This window comes from Passer domesticus, unplaced genomic scaffold (genome assembly GCF_036417665.1).
Source record: "Passer domesticus isolate bPasDom1 unplaced genomic scaffold, bPasDom1.hap1 HAP1_SCAFFOLD_37, whole genome shotgun sequence".
Lineage (NCBI taxonomy): Eukaryota > Metazoa > Chordata > Aves > Passeriformes > Passeridae > Passer > Passer domesticus.
This window is the reverse complement of record NW_026990149.1, coordinates 2902050-2921579: the sequence shown is the minus strand read 5'-3', so window position 1 is coordinate 2921579 and position 19530 is coordinate 2902050. Positions and strand designations below refer to the sequence as shown.

Below are 19530 nucleotides of genomic sequence, written 5' to 3'. Positions count from 1 at the left end.
CCCCCCCAGTTCTCCTGCCCCTGTGTTCCCTGCCCGTGGTACTGTTGGAGCCCGGCCCAGGGTTCCCCCGGTTGGTGTCCATGGGGTCTCTGGATGGGATCCCCTTCCAGCACTGCCGCAGCCGCCGGGGGTGGCGGCTGGAGCCGAGCCGGGATCTCGGCACAGCCAGAGCCGGCACAATGAGCGGCACCGGCACGGGGCCACCGGGGAGCTGCAGGTGCTGCGGGAGCGGCACAGCCAGAGCGGGGCTGAGCGGGGGCAGCCGCGCCTGGGGCATCTCTGGGGCTGCCATGGCAACTGTGGGACTGCCATGGGGATCCGGGAGATGGAGCCCGAGGAATGAACAAATTCCCCAGGGCACAGCTGCGTGGAGTGGCTCCAGAAATATGTCAGATATGGGCGGGAGGAGCTGCAGTGTAAAGGTGGGAGGGCAGAGTTCCCATGGGAATGTGGGAATTGAGAATGTGGGATTTGGGAGGACAAAATCTGCCAACATGGGAATTACCAAGGGAATTCCATGGATAGATCTGTCATCCCATTCCCATGGGACTTCCATGGTTGAATCCCACTGTTGTCCCATTCCCATGGGAATTCTGTAGATGGATCTCACTGCCATGCCATTGCCATGGAATTCCATGGGGAGATCTCAGCCCTGTCCCACTGCCATGGAATTCCATGGATGCATCTCACCGTTACCCCATCCCAGAGCCCCCTGATGTCCGTGTGTCCCGAAAAGTGGAACACGGGATCCTGACACTGTCCTGCCACGCATACAGATTCTACCCCAGCACCATTGGGACCAGCTGGATGAAGGGGATGAAATCAGGGATCGTTCCACACCTGGGCAGGATCGAAGCGCTGCTGGAGGAGCAGGAGCAGCCCCTGCACCGGGCGGAGCATCCCGGAATGCCAGAGCCTGGGATCTGCTCCTGGGCTGAGGCTGGGAACATGGAATGTGGGAACTGGGAATTTGGGACTGTGGAGCAGTGGCATGGGGGTTCCCCTCCCCTCCTAACCATGCCATGCTTCCCAGAGCTGGAATCCAGCAGGAATCTCACCCTGGTGGTCGCTGTGTCTGTCAGTGCTGCCATCAGCATTGTTATCCTCATTGGATTTGGTGTCTGGAAGCTCCAATCTGGTTCTCCCCAAACCCAACCTGGGGGTCACCCTGTTCTTCTCCCCTTCCCAGACACTTGGAGATCCCCCCATGACCCATCCAGCCCCCCCAAACTCCTCCTTGGGTCACCCCTAAGTCCCCAGTGGGGATTTCTGTGAGTTCCCCTGTGTTCCCCCATTCCCAGGACTTTGGGGGTCCCCCCTGACCTGTCTGTGCCCCCCCTGATTTCTTCCACAGCCCCTCTGTGATGGTGGGGGCTGGGGTCCAAGTGCTGGTGCCTCCCTGCCTGCAGCAGATCCAGCACTGAGGGGAGTCCCTTAGCATTTGGGGTCCCCTGGGGTTAGGGGTCACCCCCCCGGGTCACCCAGGATCTCCCTGGACACGCTGACACTGCCCATGCTCAGTGAGAAGGTTCATTCCCAGCACGAGGCCTCAGCTGTGTCACTGGCATCGCCCAGGTACCCAGAAAGCCTCCCAGGAACCCCAAACCTCCTGGAACAACCCAGCTTCCCTGGGACCCCAATATCATCCCTAGCCTCTCCAAAAGCTCCCCAAGACTGCAAAACCCCATACAGACCCCCCCCCAAACCTTCTCAGGACATCAAAATTCCCACAGGACGTCCCAACACCCCTCCAGACCCCCTTGAGAAGGTTCATACCTGGCATGGGATCCCCATCTCCGTCGCCAGCAGGTATCCCAAAACAGCCTTGCGTTCCCCTTGGGATCGCCTAATCCCCCCCTCTGGGACCCCTGAAAACTCCCTTTGGGAACCCCCAAAACTCCACCATGACCTCAAAAACCCCCAGTATACACAAACCCCCCTGGGAACCCCTCACAACAGTTTATGCCCAGCACAGAGTCCCCATCACCATCACCCAGGTACCCCCCAACCCTCCTGGGACCCCCAAACCCCCCTGGGACCCCCAACCTTCCCAGGATGTCCAACCCCTCCCCGGGCTCCGCTGTCGGAATCAACGGGAGTGGTGTTGCCCTTTTAAGGGGACTTATAGTGGGACCTGACCATAGCAGGAGCCCTTAAAGCAGCGATGGTAGAGAGAACCCCAAAAATCCACCCTGGGGGGAAAAACGTCCCCTACTGGAGCTTGGAATGGGGGGTGGGGTCCCATAAAAATGTCACTTAAAGCTGTCATGATCCCCCCCTTAAAAGGGGCTTGTGGGGCTGCGTCCTCTCAAACACCCTAAAATGGGGTGGAAAAAACACCCTAGTAGTGTTGAGATCCCCCCAGAAAAATCCTAAAAATGTCCCCTTCAAAGGGGTCTGAAGAGCCTTAAAGGGTCTCAAGGAGGGACAAGGTCCCCTCCTCTGCTGGGGCCTCTCCGAGTTGGGAACTCTCCCGTTTACTGCCCTCGGAGGAGCCCTGAAGGACGGCGGGTCCTGGGCTGAGCCCCCCCCTCATTTGGGACTGCGGAGGGAACTGGGGGGGCTGGGATGGGGCTTAGGGGTCCTGGGGTAACCTGGAGGACCCTCAGTGGGTCTCACCTCCCCCTGTGCCCCCTCTCCCACCCCTTTCCCATTGTTGCCCCCAAACCTCTACTCCCCCAGATTGGTTTGGGAGTGACCCAGCCCATTCCCGTTGGCCAGGGAGGAGGAGGAAGACGGTGGGATAGAGGAGGAGGAAGATAGAGGGAGAGAGGAGGAGGAGGAGGCAGAGGAGGAGCTGGAGCCAGCTGGAGGAAGCACCACGTGCTTTCAGCTCTCTCTGCACTCGCAGCAGCTTCGGCTCGGGACCATCGCCCCCCATCCCGCAGGTGCCCGGGGAGGGGGAGCTCGCCCCAAGTATCCCGGGGGTCCCTGGGTTTGGGATTTTTTTGGGGGGATGTTTGGAGCTTGCAGAGCTCCAAAGCCGAGCCGCAGATGGCCCTCAGGGGGACATCAGGGGGTCCCTGGTGATATGAATAAGAAGCTTGACTAGGCCAATACTCAAGCAGCAATCAATTTATTAATTAATATGGTAAAGTATGAGCAATACAGCGCTGGGTACAGTGGGGGGAATTTTCCCTCCAACTGCACACCGATAGTTGGGGCTTACAGATATTTATAGGGGTTTTCATAAGCTTTTTCAGCAGTTTCTATTCCAAATGTTTGCATCACAATTCTATACACTATTGTGATTTAGTTTTTCTCAGGATGTATCTCAGAAAGGAGTATCCCCAGATGGTGGGGTTCAGCTTCTGAAGGAAGAAAGAAGTCTCTCAGCTGGTGAGGTCCAGGGTCCATATGCGGGTTCACCTTTGAATTGCAAGGACTATAAATCTCATACCAGTGATGTCCAGCTTCCCTTGGTCAAAACTATCAATCCTTGAGTTCTTCTTCCTTTCTCAAGCTGCTTTTGCATATTTTGTTAAGGTGTCGAGATAAGCATCTTTCCTTTTGATATATTCTAAAGCTATAGTTTCAAAGATCTTTACTACAAGCAATATTCTGAAATTATATTTCAAAAGGTTATTATTGCAAACTCTTTTTAGCTAGAAGCAGAAAGTTCCTGTCAAACAGCAACATCCTTAAAGCTTTAATTCGAATGCTCCTAAATCAACTTAAGACTTATAAAAGTTAATTGCAAACAAAGCATAGGTTCAAAGGCCTTCTTCCATGCTTTACTTCCTCAGTTATTTATTAAAATTGTCTTCATAACTGTCCCACGGTCAGTTTCCACACATATCACAATCACAGATATACACATTGCCTGTATGTACCTGACACAAAACACAGCTTTATATTTCACATCGGGAGGTGTTTTTAGGGAGTTGCGACCATCCCCTGGCAGGGCTCACCTGCAAACTGGGTGTAGGCTGTGTCTTGGAGGAAGGTGCCACGGCCAAAGTCAATCAGTTTCAGCTGCCCGCTGGCCAGGATGAGCAGGATGTTCTCGGGCTTGATGTCCCTGTGCAGGACCCCGCAGCTGGTGCAGTGCCGCACGGCCTCCAGCACCTGGCGGAACAGCCCCCGTGCCTCCTCCTCCGGCAGGAACCTCCGCTCCGCCAGGAAATCCGAGAGCTCCTGGCACCGCTCCGGACACTCCAGCACCAGCAAGAAGCTGTCGGGGAGCTCAAGTCACTCCAGGAGCTGAATGACACCAGCACACCCACAGGACACCTTGGCCAGCAGCACGATCTCCAGGGGCGTGCTGGTGCCGTCGGGCTGCGGGAGGAGCACGATGCCGTCAGTGGGGCCGAGGCCGTGCCAGGGCTCTGGGACCCCTCAGCCAGCCCGGGATGCTCTGCACGCCCCACTCAGCCCACGCCTGCTCTCCCTGCAGGGCTCCCGGTAGCTCCACGGTGCTGGGCCCCGGCTCCTCGCCGCCCGGCACGGCCCGGCTTGTGCCGCTGGCCCTGCTCACTCACCAGCTCGCCCCAGTGCCGGATGCCATCCCACGGCATGCATTGATGGCCACCTGCAAGCAAGGGGCAGCAGGAGGCTGAGCTCGCTGCCCGCCCCACCGCACCCCGGCCTTTTCCTCCTCCTCCTCCTCTGCCCACCGTCGGCCCCTCCGCTCACCGGGGCGCCGCCCAAGACCCGTGTTCCCGAGCAGACGCTGCCGAAGCCGCTGGGTCCCAGCAGCAAACCCAGCCATTACTGCTCCTGCAGGGCCTCCTGCGCCTTCCCTGCGGGCGGGATGCAGCTGTCAGCACTCGGCCCAGGGCCAGCAACGGCCCCTGACCACCCCAGGCCGGCCGTCCCCACCCACCCCGGGGCCCCCGTAGCCGCGCTGCCGAACGGCGGAGCTCGGCCCGGGGAAGCTGCAGCAGAGGCGGCGGGAGCGGCCGCGCCGCGTGTGTCCTCCGCGGGCCCCGGGAGGAGCTGGGGCCGGGAACAGGACTGGAGACCACATGGGGGCCAGCGCCGGGCTCGGGTCAGTCGCAGCCAAAGTGAGGCGATGCCGCCCCGGCCCCAGGCACTGATGCCCACCCAGCAGCACCACAGCCAGGACGGCGAGAGCCGGGGTGAGGCAAGACCGCGGCGGGATGCCTGGGGCCGGGGATGGGCTGGGGACATGGCCCTGCCTGGCACGGGGAGAGGGACGGGCCGGGGCAGGCACACTGGGAGTGGCTGCGGGGCACCGAGACAGAGTGCGGGACATTGGCAGAGGGAGAGGAGGAACAAGAGAGACATGGCAAGGGCCGTAGACTCGCTGCTGCAAGACCTGGGGCCATTTGTCCATGTGTCCATTCCACGCTTGGCCCCGCACCCCAGTGCAGCCCCTGAGTCTGTCCAAACACGGGAACTTTGCTGTGTTGAGCCCAGATCCAGAGTCCTGACTCCTGCACGGGGCACAGGAAAAACCCTCGGTTGCTGCTGTGCATTGTCCCTGCTGAGGCTCAACACTGGCAGGGCACATTCCCTGCCTGCAGGATTTGTTTCTGACCCAAGCACTGCACTTATGGCTCTGGCATAGCTTTCCAGCAAAACCAGGGCGAGGCAAACTGTGTGTAGCTTGTGGTATTTTAGAGTGTCTAAAACTCGCTAAGCCATCGATCGGAGAGGTGAGATGCATTTGGAATTCATGGCATGGAGAAGTAGTGCGACATAGAAAAGGGGAGCATAGAAATAAATAGAGGAAAAGATCTCACATTGTGCCTTTCCATTTTCATTTCACTTCCGGAAAGCCGTTTCACTTTTCCAGGAATCTTCTCCACAGTCCTGTCTGCTCTTTTCAAGAACCTTCTTTCCTGGAAAACAAGGTTGAGCTTCTGTCACAAGATGTGCCTCCAACTGCAGCTTCTCTTGGCTTTCCATACCGTGAGTGCAGCAAAGCAAGAGAAATGTTTGGATTACTTGACAACTCGTCCTTTCTTTTCCTTGTGGGCTGGGGAGTTGTGCCATTGGGGAGTTTTTCATGGTGCCTGTTCTAACCCAAGAAAACAGGAGGTTTTGTTGGGGACTTGCTGGGGAATGCAAGCCTGACTGAATGCAGAGAAAGAATCTCCAGGACACTCAGGGAATTCCCTGGGCTGGGCTCAGTTCCTGCTGGGACTCTGCAGAGGGCTGGCCTCCAACTGGGATCAGCAGCAGCTGGAAATACCTCTGGGCATCTCCATTTTCTGCTGCTCCAAGGAAGCAATGAAGCCAGTCAAGTTCTGTTTCTTCTTTCTCCTGGTCAATTTTTTCATTTGATTTGCCACTCCAGAGGCAATGTCTGTGATGGTCTCTGTAAGTTGATTCTATTTCAACAGCACCAGCAACAGGGCCGTGTTTGAGTGCTCGGTGAGGCTTTAATTCCCCTCGACTTAGTGCTTAAAGACTTGTGAGCATTTCAATCTCTGCTAATCATGATGCCTGTGACAAAACCATGGGGCTCACCATCACAAAAGCACAGTTGGTAGCAGTGATTGAAAGAGGCAAGTGCAGTTGTACTGATAAAATTCAGGTGGCAAACAGAAGAGGGTCAAGAGCAGCCATGATCTCCAATTCCCAGGGCAAAGGCAGCAGCAGCCTCCTGCTGTCAGCTCAGGGTGAGTAAAACAGTGCTGAAAACAGCTCTGGAACGTGATCTTTTCCTCCTCTGAGGGCTGGGTCAGGGCAGCACAGGCAGGCCCTGAGGAGTCAGGGCTGTGTGTGGGTGCTGGTTGCTCTACTCCAGGATTCAGCTGGAAAAGCCCTTGGGAGCCGAGGCAGGAGCAGGCGGGAAGGGGCCGGCGCTGCTGCTGCTCCTGCCCGGGAGCCCCGGCTGGGCCGGGCTGGCGCCCGCTGCGCTGCGGCTGCTGCTGCTGCCAGAGCCGGGCGGGACTCGGGGACAGCGACGGACACGGGGGGACAGCAAAGGCCTGGCGGCTGCAGGGATGTTGGTGCTGGGGCCAGCGCCAGCACACAGCTTCAGCCCACAATTAACCCTGAGGGAAACGCTGGGGAAAGGCTCCATTTCAGCCTTTCTTTACTGGTCGCTGGGAAGGGACTGAAATTAAAGAAGACAAGCAGGACGCGACCCCTTCTCCTTTGGGGGCACCCCCGTGCCTGGGGCTGTGAGGGGTTATGAGGGGCCATGAAGGGCTGTGAGGGACTGTGAGGGGTCCTGAGAGGTTGTGAATCACAGAATCACAGAATCTCTAGGTTGGAAGAGACCTTTAAGATCATCGAGTCCAACCCATGTTCTAACACCTCAACTAGATCATGGCACCAAGTGCCACATCCAGTCTTTTTTAAAACACATCCAGGGATGGTGACTCCACCACCTCCCTGGGCAGATGATTCCAGTATTTGACCACTCTTTCTGTGAAAAACTTCCTCCTTAAGTCTAGCCTGTATCTCCCTTGGTGCAGCTTGAGACTGTGTCCTCTTGTTCTATCTGTTGTTGCCCAGAGAAAGAGACCAACCCCCAGCTCACCACAGCCACCCTTCAGGAAGTTGAAGAGAGTGATAAGGTCACCTCTGAGTCTCCTTTTCTCCAGGCTAAACAATCCCAGCTCCCTCAGTCGTTCCTCATATGGCTTGTGTTCCAAGCCCCTCACCAGCCTCGTGCTCCTCTTCTCTGAGGGGTCATGAGTGGCTGTGAGGGGCTGTGAGGGGTCATGAAGGGCTGTGAGGGGCCATGAAGGGCCATGAGGGGCTGTGAGGGGCCATAAGGGACTTTGAGGGTCCATGAGGGGCCATGAGCTGTGAGAAGCTGTGAGGGCTGTGAGGGGTCATGGGGAACTGTGAGGGGCTGTGAGAGACGAAGAAGGGCCATGAGGGGCCATGGAGAACTGTGAGGGAGCCATGAGGGGCTGTGAGGGGCCATGAGGGTCCATAAGGGTCTGTTGGGGTCGGCCGTTACTTGTCTGTGCCCCAGCACGGGAAAAGGTGGTTCTGGGCAGGCCGCGCTTTGAAAAAGGAGGCTGGACTCTTGCTTTTTCGGTCTTCGGTTGTGTTTATTGTTTCTTATCTACAAAGTTTTTCTGTCTGTCCAGCCGAGGTCTGATCAGCAAGACAGCCAAGGGCACTCTCTCCCGCCCACGGGGCGGTTGTCTCTTTTATAGTGACAACTACGTAGAAGATATTTACCTTCTATTTCCAGTACTTTTCATCCTTGTTAGCAAGTACACCTTCACCATGAACCAATCCACATGTGCCAACGTCATCCTGAACATGGATGCCAAGGAGAAGAAAGAAGAAGGACAGGGCACGCCCAAATCCCTCCATCTTAGAACTCCTGACCCCCATGTACAGGATTCCAAACCCCCCTGTACAAGGTTCAAAACCCCCCTGTACAGTGCTCCAAAAATTTCCCTTCTTCTTGTGATTGCTACTACTATGCTACTTAAACTTTTGTGGCCTGTAATTCTTCATATAAGGTTGGCAATTTGCTCCATGAATTAAGATCGAATTTCCAGGTGTCTTTGGCTTCCTGCCAGGGTGTCCGAGCCCCTGCCAGGGCTGTGAGACATCCAGGGCATCCAGAGAGATGCCCTGGGTTCCGACATGGAAGGAAGGATAAAAGGAAAGCAATGCTCTCTAAGACTGAGGCTGACTGAGCTCCATCCTCCCAGCCAGCTCCCCTACCCAACACTGGATTTAGCAGTCACCTGGGCAGAAAGGGCTTATCAAGCCTTCTGAGAGGCCAGCAGAGTCCAGATAAATCCATCAGGGAGGCTTCTCCCTGCTCATCCCTCTAGTGTCCACAGCACTCGTCGAGGATGTCACATTAATCTTCGAGGAGTACCTGATCTGCAGCAGCACCGACCTCGAGCACAAGCTGCAGTCGGTGGAATGCGCCAGCCTGTTTGTCACAGATGAGAACAGATTCATCTTCAGCAAGGCTCAGGTTGGGCAAGAGGCTGAAGCTCATTTCAATATTTACAACGCAAGCTGTCTGCCATGCGATGTGGTGCTCTCCATCGAACCCCTGCCTGGAGAGGTAAGAACAGGAGGCCAAGGTGGTGGCTGCCCTCTAAGGGCCGTGTGAGAGCCTGTTTTGTTCTCCAGATGCATTGCTGCCTGTGGCCCAGATTAGGCTAGCTCAGTGCAGGTCAAACTGCAGGGGAGAGCAGCAGAGCCAGGGAGTAGACATGCATTCTGCATGTCTGGGGCAAGGTTTTGGCTCAAACCGCTGGGTCTTTGATGGGAGAAGTGAGTCCTTCTGAACCTCTCTTGGAAGCACACGCAGAGAGGGGCTGTTACGAACTGACATGACAGGGCTCAAAGCAGAGCATTTCCTCAGGCTCCCTGGCTTTTCCTTCTCTTTGAAGGCCAGCTCTAGGTTATTTGCAGGGTTGTCCGTGCAGTGCCCACCTCCCATATAGGTGGGTGCAGCTGCCAGCCCTCAAAGCATACACTGCTTTAGCACAAGGTCAGCATTCCCCGGGAGGGAGGGAGCCTGCCCAGGGAAGCAGGAAGGAGACACACTGTCTGGGACTGCTCTCAGTAATGCATTTATGAATAAAACCACGTCATCTTGAAAGGTGTTTCCTCCTAACACTGCTCTCTGGGTTCCCCCAAGGCAAAAAGCCCTATCAACAACATTTTCAAGTTACATCCAGTCAAGATGTCTGTTCCTGGCTCATCCTCTGCCATTGCTACGGTGACCTTCACCCCACCAGAGGAGCAGAACTACAACTGCACTTTCAAGGCTTCCCTTGTCATCTCAAAAGGTAAGTGAGCCTGTGAAATACTCTCTGGTAGCTGCCTCTCCACTGGGAAGGCAGAGACCTCTTGTTAGCTCTAATGCTTTCAGTAGCCTTAGGCAGAGTACTTGGCATGAGATGATCTGGGACGCTCTAAGAACTCTAAGAACCAAGAGAAGACTAACTGCTAATAAGCGATTGTAATTTTACTGTTCTTGGAAAAGATCTTTCTTGAGAAAAACAATGATTTCTTTTTGCCTTCTTGCTTTTGGACTATTTCATGCTGTGCTTTTTCTTGTTGTATAAGTCTCATCTCACTGCAGCATGGGGATTTGCCATATCTCGTCTGGTGCCGTGTTATTTCCCTGCTGTACTGCATGACTCAATTAAGTGAAGTTATTTGTAACTGTTATTGTGGAAGGCTTTGGCTCTTTGGAGCAGATTTGTCTTGTGAATGGCCCTGAGTGGATTGGGAAGAGGCTGGTGGGGGGCTGTGTTGTGGGGTACAGGAACAGCAGGCAGGGAAAAGACTGTGGGTGGCCCTTGCAGCTTTGCTTGCCCACTGAGAAATGGGTTAGTGCCAGCTGAAATTGTTTCCGTGCCTCTCCTGCAGCTCTGTGGGAATTAAACCCCAAAGCCTGACCTTCACCATCAGTGGGAAGGGGCATGAGCCACGGGTGACAGTCGTGTGCCCAAGCGCTCGCAGCAAGAGGGGAAACGCCGTGCTGTGCTGCAAGAGGCTCCGGCTGGGGGATTCAGAGATGCTGCCCCTGGTCATCCGTAACGATGGCGTCATACCTGTCAAGGTGAGGAGGACCTGCTCAAGGGATGGTCTGGTTTGGGAACAAGTGCTTCTGGCACAGGGGAAGGGTCCCAAAAAATTTGGCAGACCTGTGAGGAGGTATCAAAAATTCTTTTGAAACAAGTGACTGATGTCTGTTCTCTAAGAAGGGTGTTCTTGGAAATTTTCTGTCCCATCTTTCTTCTATAAGTTGAACACCAGAAAGGTGGTGGATTATTTTCCCCCCTGTCTCTCAGGTCACCTTTTGTTCTCATGGACATGTGTGATTTCCCAGTTCCATTCGATTGTATTTCAGCCCACTTTAGTACATTTTAAGTAAACTTAATTGTGGTTGCATTACGTCCTGCCAATTACGTTTTGTCCCATTTGGTTCTGTGTCAGTTCTATCCAGATGCCTCTGAACACCCTTTTTTCCCCACTGGTTTGACTTAACTTTTGGGCTAAGTGCTGTTTCTAGTGGGAGAGGTTCTGGGCTCCCATGCGGGACCAGCAGCACTGCAGTGTCAGGCCTCGTGCCATCCTGTACTCACACCAGTACCATTGTGCTCTGTGTTCCCTTTTCTCAGTTTATGTTACACCTGGAGGATGAGCACAGAATGTTCTCCTTGAAAGGCAGGGCCACTGCTGTCAAGGTGTTCCACAATGGAGATGTGGAAGAGGATTCAGCTGGAAACGGTAAATTCATTACCCATGAAGTGCAATCATGCACAGAGGGAAAACGTGTGCCCTGCTCTTGGCTTCTCTGAGCAGCAGCCACATGTTAGGCACAGTTTTGTCCCTTGGGCCCTCTGTCTCCCAGCCTTTTCTCGGGGGCTTTTTGCAGGGTTTCCTCCTAGGAAGTTGCAGGAAGTTCTTCTGTTCTGCTAGACGTGGTGGGTTGAGTTGTGGGGGACTGTCACTACCTCAGTGGACCCTCTGAGGTATTTGCTGCACATGGCATGGTACCAGCCTGAGCAGACACAGCCCTTGAGCACTCAGATAGCCAGCAGAAGCTGAAAGCACTCTTTGGCTCAGCTTTCCATATGGCTGGAGCTGGTGGGAAGCAGATGGAATGAGGGCTGGGCATCAGCCTGAGGTTAAGCTGCTTAAGTGGTGCTGTGTCTGGGGGTGGCAGGCTTGTGAACATAGGAAGAGGGTCTGCAGCCACTGGGGGTAGAACCAGTGCTTAGAAGGCAGCTGGTTTCAACCTCTTATTCCTCATATATCCTATGGAAATATTTCCTCAGTACAGCTGCACCACTTAACTCTGATTTCCATTGCTGTGCAGAGAGCAAGTCCACAAAGCCTTTCTTCCTTCTGAATCGCGGGCAATCGGCAGAGTTTGATGCCATTTTCAAACCCACCCTGGCTCAACGTGTGGAAAGGCAGATTGGTGTGTTAGTGGGGGACACCTACTCTAACAAGACCGTAATTGAACTGGTGGGTGAAGGCCACGAGGACAAATTCACCCTTGATGGATTAGAGGAAGGCACTGAGGAGAGGAATGCTGATGGCAGCCTGAAGGAAAACATCATTGATGGTAAGAGGAGAGAGTGCCAAGGTGGAGCAAGGAAGAGGAAAATATCTGATCATATATGTCTCCCCTCTAGCCAGTCCTGGATGCCACCCACAGGACTTGGTGGCCTTTGGGGGTGGCAGCCATGCATGCAGAGCAGTGTGTGCTGTGCTGCACATCACTGGCTTAGGGATGTGTCAGGGTGTTTGCCTGGAAGTGGTGGAACTGCCTGGGGAACTCCTTGGCAGAGGGGGAAAGGCTTGGAGCCAGGAAGCATTGAACATGCAGGTGTCTGTGCACGTGACGGGGGCAGGTGGAGCTCCCTGCATGCTGAGGTCCCTTGCTCTCCTCCTTAACAGCTGTCAGAGTGAATCACATTCAGTTTGGGGACTGTCGCGTTTGGGAGCCCTACTGCAGGACCTTCACCATCACCAGCCACGCCGAGATGGTCATGCGCTTTGAGTGGGAGGCAGAGGCCCCATTCCGGTTCTCCCCCAAGGTGAGCATGGACTGCCTCTGCCTTTCCCCATCACTCAAGCCCTGCCCTGGTGTGACCAGGAGCTGGCACGGAGCCCTCACATGCCACTGATAGCCCATTCCAGTGCCACGTAGGAGATGCAGTCCCTGGCTTGGCTGGGCCAAGGCTGCTAGCCTTGCAGAAAAGGCTTCATGTCATGGGAGGTGGCACCTTCTGTTCATACTTTTGTCTATCCAACTTCATGTAAATCCACTCCGAGGTGCAGATTCCTGGCACAGGTGTTCACCCCATCGGTCCCTTTTGCTGTCAGTCCTGCCCTTGGCAGTGCTTCCAGTTTGGTCTTGACTCCCTGATTCTCCCTAGGTGGGACACCTCCATCATGGCTGTGCCAAGGACATCACAGTGACCTTGATGTCAGATGTCCCAGTCACCTTCAGGAGGCACCTTGTGAAATGTAAGGTGACCAAGATCGACTTTGAGCTGCCAAAAAAGAAGGTTCAGGACTGGGATGACCAAATGACCATTGTCATGTGGAAGAATACCACCAGGAAAGACCCGGCAGCCAGGTGGCCTAAAATAAAGAAGGTAAGAAGCAAAACAGCAAAAAAACCCCAACCCAGCTTTTACAAAAAGAACCACCATAGCACCATCACTGCTGGCTGAGCAGCTCCTGCGTCCTCTGGACATTGGACAGACGTGAGGTTCACCAGCTGTGCATTCCAGAAAAGAGGTGGAAGCACAGTGACCAGATACACTCACACAAGATGGGGAAGCCTTCTGACAAGAGACCTTTAGCCACACACAACTATCAGTCTGCACCACAAGCACAAGTGTTGCAGCCCATATTGAATGGAAGGCAATGCTTTATGATTTTATCCCATTTTATGCTGTTAGAAATCTCTTCATCTGATTTGGTACCCTTTCACCAACAAGGAATTAAGTCTGCTGCACTCTCTGTCTCTTCTTTTGAAGTGGAGAGAAATCCACTTCTCCTGCATATGCTGGTGAACTCCAAGTTTTGTCTGCATGAGAATTTGGTTGTGGTCTCTGTATTGTGTGGGATATCTCATCATGGAGTAACCCAGGCACTGTATGACTCTATGGAGGAGTGAAGAGAAGGATCATCTCCAGAGACTCTTGCTTTTATTGTCATTATTGCCAAACACACTCCTCTTGGTTGAAAGTTCTTTCCCAGTTTTTATGCCTCTAAAGCATCCTCTTTTCTATCAGAACATCTGCAACTGGAGACTTTCCCAGTGAGATCTTTCACATTCCAAAATGCACATCCCCAGCTCCCAGCAGTGTGGCTGTTGCTCCAGACATGACGTCTGGAGAGTATTTGCTCCTAAGACAAGAACAAAAAGATGCTTTCTAGAACTCTTCAGTCTCGGGGTCCTCCATCCACAGAGCTCTGGCAGGGGAGCCCTAATTTTGAGACCTGCTGGATTTATAGGGGACCAGAAAAAAAGCCAGTCACTCTGCAAGGTTGAAGTCAAGGGACTGGAATGCAGCTACAGTCTCCATGGGGATATTAACAGCTGTGGTAGTGACTGCTTGGATCAGTGGCTAGAAACAACTACTGCAGCAGAACAGTCCCAATTTGGTCATCTTTCCAGGGAAGTAAAAGTGGATGGTCCTTTCTAGTCTCTCTATGAGGCTGATCTTGGAGGCCAGAAGACTGCCCTTCTCAGCCTGACTTTCTGGGCTCTGCTCAGTGATTCCTCCCTCCTGTGTTTGCAGGTGGTCAAGACAGCCCCAGAACCAGCTCACACTGTGGTGGAGAAGAGCAGGCAGGAGGTCGAGGTGTACCTCAGTGCCATTGTTGCCTACGCCCAGTTCCACCTGGACACGATCATGGTTCAGTTCAACAACACCTTGCCCTCCGAGACAAGGACAGCCACGTGAGTGCTGGAGGCCAGGCACAGCTCCTCCTGTGAGCAGGAGCTGCCTTTGCCCAGGGCTGCTGCAGTGCCTGCTTCCCAGAACTCCACCCCAGCCAAAACTATCAGCTGCCGGGGGCTATGTACAAATCAGGGAGGGACGGGACTGCTGGGGAATATGTCTTTAGCCATTTTATTTTCCAGCATCAGCCTCATTACACGGTTATGACAAAGGGAAGATGCCAGCAACTCCCATCCCCAGCAGTAGATAAAGAACTTAATGTTACAACTTACTTTAAAAGTTTTTTGACCAATCACACAAAGCAAAAGCATATTGACAGTAGTTCCATCCAACTGCTGTAAGCACATGTACCTTCAGTTAAAACAATGCTTGCTTATTTTGAATACAATACTGTCAATACAAAACATTGTGGTGAATGTTTTAAGTTTGGAGACACGAGGCTTGACTCCATTTTTCTTAGAAGGTTGATTTATTATGTTATAGATTATATTAAAATACTACATTAAAACTATGCTAAAAGAATAGAGAGAAAAAATAATCAGAAGGCTACAAAGAGCAACACTAGAATAGAATACATAACAAAAATCCTGTGACTGCTCACAGCCTTGACACAGACGGGTGTGATTGGTCATCAATTGAAAACAATCCACATAGACCAATAAAAGATGCACCTCTTGCATTCCACAGCAGCAGATAGTTATTGTTTACATTTCTTTCCTGAGGCTCTCAGCTCCTCAGGATGGGAAAAATCCTAGCAAAGGATTTTTCATAAAATATCATAACTACACGATACCTGCTTGTAAGCCTTAAAACACAATGCACAGAGCTCCATTATTAAGCTTAGAACTTCCAATAACTCGCTAGATATACTTTTCAGCAGCTTAGGGAGTTATTCTAGACAAGCATTAAGACACAGACCATTGTTCTATTTATCTTTACTTACTTTCTACTTCTTACATCATTTTTCTGCTGACAAATCTTATGGCTACTGCTTAGCTCTAATCATGGTTCTGCTGTCTCTGAGGCTTGCCTTTTGTAGCTTTCCCAAAACCCTCTGATTTTAAGGAGTCCCACAAAAACCAGCACCGGCCCCTTTACGTGCATGCGAAGCCAAGCAGGAGATGGTTGTCAGGAGAGGCTCAATGCTGCCATAGGTTTCTGCTGAGAACGGCCATGGCTTTGCTTTCCCTGCAGATCACCTGTCCTCCTCTGCTCAAGAATAAGTTTGCAGTCAAACCGAGACCTAAAGCCCAGAGTAAGCCCCTTAGCTTCAATGTGCTGAGCACCATGTTGGCCCTTTCCTCTAAACTTCCAGACTTTGAAATACTTTCTTGGGCCACCCAGGACAGCAGTCTGAGCATGGCAGGGTTGCCTGGAGAAGATGCTTCTCAGGAGAAAGTGGTACCAGGAGTCCATCAGACAATATTACTGTACTATTTGCTTTATACTTAATGGACTTTCTGTTTTTTCTAATTCCTCCTACTTGCTTTTCAGTTTCACGATGCACAACACAGGGGAGGTAGCCCTGAAATACTCCTGGGAGAAAGCTGCAGAGACTGAACCAGTGAAGGAGCCATATTCAACCACTCTGATGCGTAAGGGCATTTCACTTGCTGAGGGCCTGGGGAGATGACACGATCCGTCCTAAGGACGTGATTCGTGAAGGTTCTTTTTCACTGATCTCAGGGTGCAAAAACTGACACGACAAGGGGATTTGTAGTAAAATCAAAACAGAGATACTTTTATTGTGTAGCCATAGCAAAGATGCGTTAGAGAGAAGGGGAATGAAGAAAGGGGAAAGAATAAGGAAAAGAAAAAAGAAGAGAGGGAGGGCAAGGAGGTATATAGCTACCAGACGTGCGGATGACAAAGTCCCTCGAAGTCCGGTCGACGAAGAGGCCTGTCGTCTTCACGTCAGGGGAGATCTCCAGGGTATCAGTCAGCTCTAACCCTTTTTATAGTCCTTTTGAAATGGGGGAAGGGGACACATTTCAAAATAGTCTATTGATAAAGGGTACAAGGAGTCCATCAGTAGTCCATCAGGAGCAGGTGTCGTCAGCAGCAGATGTCGTAGGCAGGAACCATTGTGTTCTCGGTCCAGTGGTCACTTGCAAAACTTGCTTTGGTCCCCACGCACGCCTTCCTTCATCCTACGGTGGGGATTTCAGTCTCAGTCCTTTTGGGAAGAAGAGGGGAGCTTTTCCATGTAGGGGTCGCATGTTTCAGTCCTTGAGGGGAGAGCCCTCTCCCATCTCAGTCCATCTGTCACGGTGGTTGATGTATGGTGAATGGAGGGTCCTTTTGTCGTGACCTCCGGGAAGGAGAGAGAAAGTCCAGCCAAGTCAGAAGGGTGGAGAAATTCCAGCACTAGCGTTGCTATGTGATGCAGGCGAAGGAGAGCACACTGCCCCTTCTTGGGTGCAGTGTTCCATGAGGTGAGCAAACACACCCGTAGGCAATAATCTGGCTTGGTGGACCAGACAGACCTGGATTTTCAGAACAGGATCTTTCCCTTTCCCCGGTGGTCTTGGCTTTCATGACGATCGAGAGGCAAAAAATGAGGGAAATTTTGGACAGACACTCACAACATGCTGGGAAAAGTTGGGAAATTTTGGGGGATTTTTGTGGATTTTGGGGAGGGTTTGGATTTTGGGGCTTTATTGGCGCTTTAGGGGGGTGTTTTTCTGGGGGTGTTTGGGGGTTTATTGAAATTTTTTAGGTTTTTTTTGTATTTTGGAAGGTTTTACTGGGATTTTCTAGGGGTTTTTTGGGGGTTCTCAGAAATTCTGGGGGTTTTATTGGGATTTCTAGGAGATTTTGAGGCATTTTACTGGAATTGTGGGGGCTTTTAGTGGGATTGATTGGGGATTTGGTATTTTTGAGAATTTTGGTAGGCTTTTTGGGGTTTTGTGGGGTTTTTTGGGTGTTGTCATGATTTCTTTGGGTCTTGGGGGGAATTTTGTGGGATTTTTATGGGTTTTGGGACATTTTTGGGGGGGGATTTGCGGGGTTTCATTGGGATTTTGGGGGTTATTGAGATTTCAAAAGATTTTGTGGGCCTTTATTGGGATTCTAGGGTGTTCTAATGGGATTTTGTCATATTTATTTCGGATTTCATGAGTTTTATTGGGACTTTTAAGGAGATTTTGATGCCTCTCAGCCCTTCCGCAAATCCTGGGACAACCCAAAGGCCCCAGACCCCCAAATCCCCCACTAATACTCGCAGTATTAGTCCAGTCCCTCCCAGTATGATCCAAAGATGAGCCCAGTGTGCTCCCAGTCCCTGGCAGTATGAACCAGTTGTGCTCCACCTGGTTCCAGTTGCTCTCTTTCACCCTCCCTTTTGTTCCAGTCACTCCCAGTATCTCCCAGTGTATCCCAGTTCCCTCCAGCATGTTGCCAGTCCCTCCCATTATTCCCCAGTATGATCCCATTTGCTGCCAAGCACTCCCAGTCAGCCTCAGTGCAGTGGCACGCACTGCCAGGATGATCCCAGTCACCTCCAGCGTGATCCCAGTTGATCCCAGTAGAAGCCCAGTTGTTTCCAATCCCTCCCAGCACACAGCCAGCCACTCCCAGTTGCTCCTGGCATGATCCCAGTTGCTCCCAGCTGCTCCCAGTCACCCTCAGCATAATGCCAGTCACTCCCAGTAGATCCCATTTGCCCCTGCCATGGTCTCAATTGCCTCTGCAGGCTCCTGCTCACTCCCAGTATGATCCCAGTATGATCCCAGTATGATGCCAGCAGAGCCCAGTCCCTGGTAGTGCTGCCAGCGCTGGGATCCCGCAGCCCTCTGTGCGTTCCCCCCTCCCGGCTGTGCCGAGAGGAGCCCCAAGGGCTGGCAGTGCCCAGGCAGGCTCCCCAGCAGGGCCCAGTTTGGATGTGGGGCCCCCAGTTGTCGCAGTTTGCCTCTCCTTTTGCCCGGGCCGGCTTCCCCCCTTCTCCGCAGCGGCCGGGAGCAGCCGAGAGCCCCGCGCTGCCCGTGCCGAGCTGTGCCGGCTCCAGCCCCGCTCCTGCCGCGGGCTGCGAGGGCTCCGGGAACGGGGCAGCGAGGGGGTCGCTGCTGCTGCGGGAGGAGGAGGAGGGAGGGAAGGGGAGGGATGAAGGAGGAGGAGGAGGGTGGGAGGGGAGATGGAAGAGGAGGGGGAAGGCAGAGAGAGATCAGCCACAGAAGCAGAAGGAGGTGTGGTTAGGGAGGAGAAGGATTAGGAGGAGGCGGGGGATGGAATAGGAGAAGGGGCAGGAAGAGGAAGAGGAGGGACAGAGCCAGATCAAGGCTGAGCAGCAGGAAGCACGCGGTCGAGCCCTCCGTGCATTCGCAGCCCCCACCTGTGGGATCATCGCCCCCATGGCGCAGGTGAGCGGGGAGGGGGAGCTCGGCCCAGATATCCCGGGGGGTCCCTGGGCTGGGATTTTTTGGGGGGATGTTTGGAGAATGAAGAAGTGCAAGGCTGAGCGGAAAAGGCCCCTCGGGGGGACATCGGGGGGTGGCGGTGGCGGCTGGCGGCAGAGGCAGCCTGGAGGAGCAGAGCCCTGTGTCCCACAGGAGCCCAAAGTGAGGAGCCCAGAGAGGGGGGAGCGCCGCCATTGGCGGGAGCCTGCAGAGGCTGGAGAGGGGCAGGGGGGACTCCTTGGAGCCCCTGCAGCCCAGAGCAGAGCATGAGGGGAGAAGGGAGCCCAAAAAGGCCCGGCAGCCCTGAATGGGGAGCGAAGAGGGGGCAGGTTTTGGGATTGCTGGGACTGCCAGCAGGCTGGGGAGGGCGGGCACCGAGGAGAAGGGGGACCCCCAATGCAAGCGTGACCCCAGCAGCTGGGACAGGGGGAACTCCCAAAGAGCAGAGGGGAGGGAGCAGGGGTGGGGAACTCCTGGGGAGGGTTTTTCAGCACTGAATCTTGGTGTTTGGGAGGTTTTCTGGAGCCTAGGTCGCTGGTGACTTGTAGAGATTGACTTGGGCAGAAAGACCTTCAAACTCAACATGCTCATCCCTTGTTTTCCCCAAACCAGGATTTCCCATTGTCACTTCTTGTGAGGTAGTGAGGAAGAGGAAGATGTCCCTGGACATGGAGTCAGGTGAGGAGGAAGTCAGTGCCCCTTTGCCTCTCTCTCCTGCTGCATCTCCCAGCCCAGCACAGCAGAACCTCGTGGCAGAGGCCGTTTTGAGCGGCTCCACGGTGCAG

General features: G+C 53.5%; 1 long non-coding RNA gene and 1 pseudogene across 1 annotated transcript in view; one reads left to right on the top strand and one right to left on the bottom strand.

Moving 5' to 3' along the window:
* LOC135292575 (zinc finger protein 208-like) overlaps positions 1-19530 on the bottom strand; it is an 837577-nt pseudogene that overhangs the window by 46729 nt on the left and 771318 nt on the right.
* LOC135292606 (uncharacterized) overlaps positions 11042-19530 on the top strand; it is a 68853-nt gene continuing 60364 nt past the window's right edge. Inside the window, exon 1 of the long non-coding RNA XR_010354836.1 lies at positions 11042-11108. This is a non-coding gene — a long non-coding RNA (uncharacterized LOC135292606). The remainder of the gene's footprint in view (positions 11109-19530) is intronic.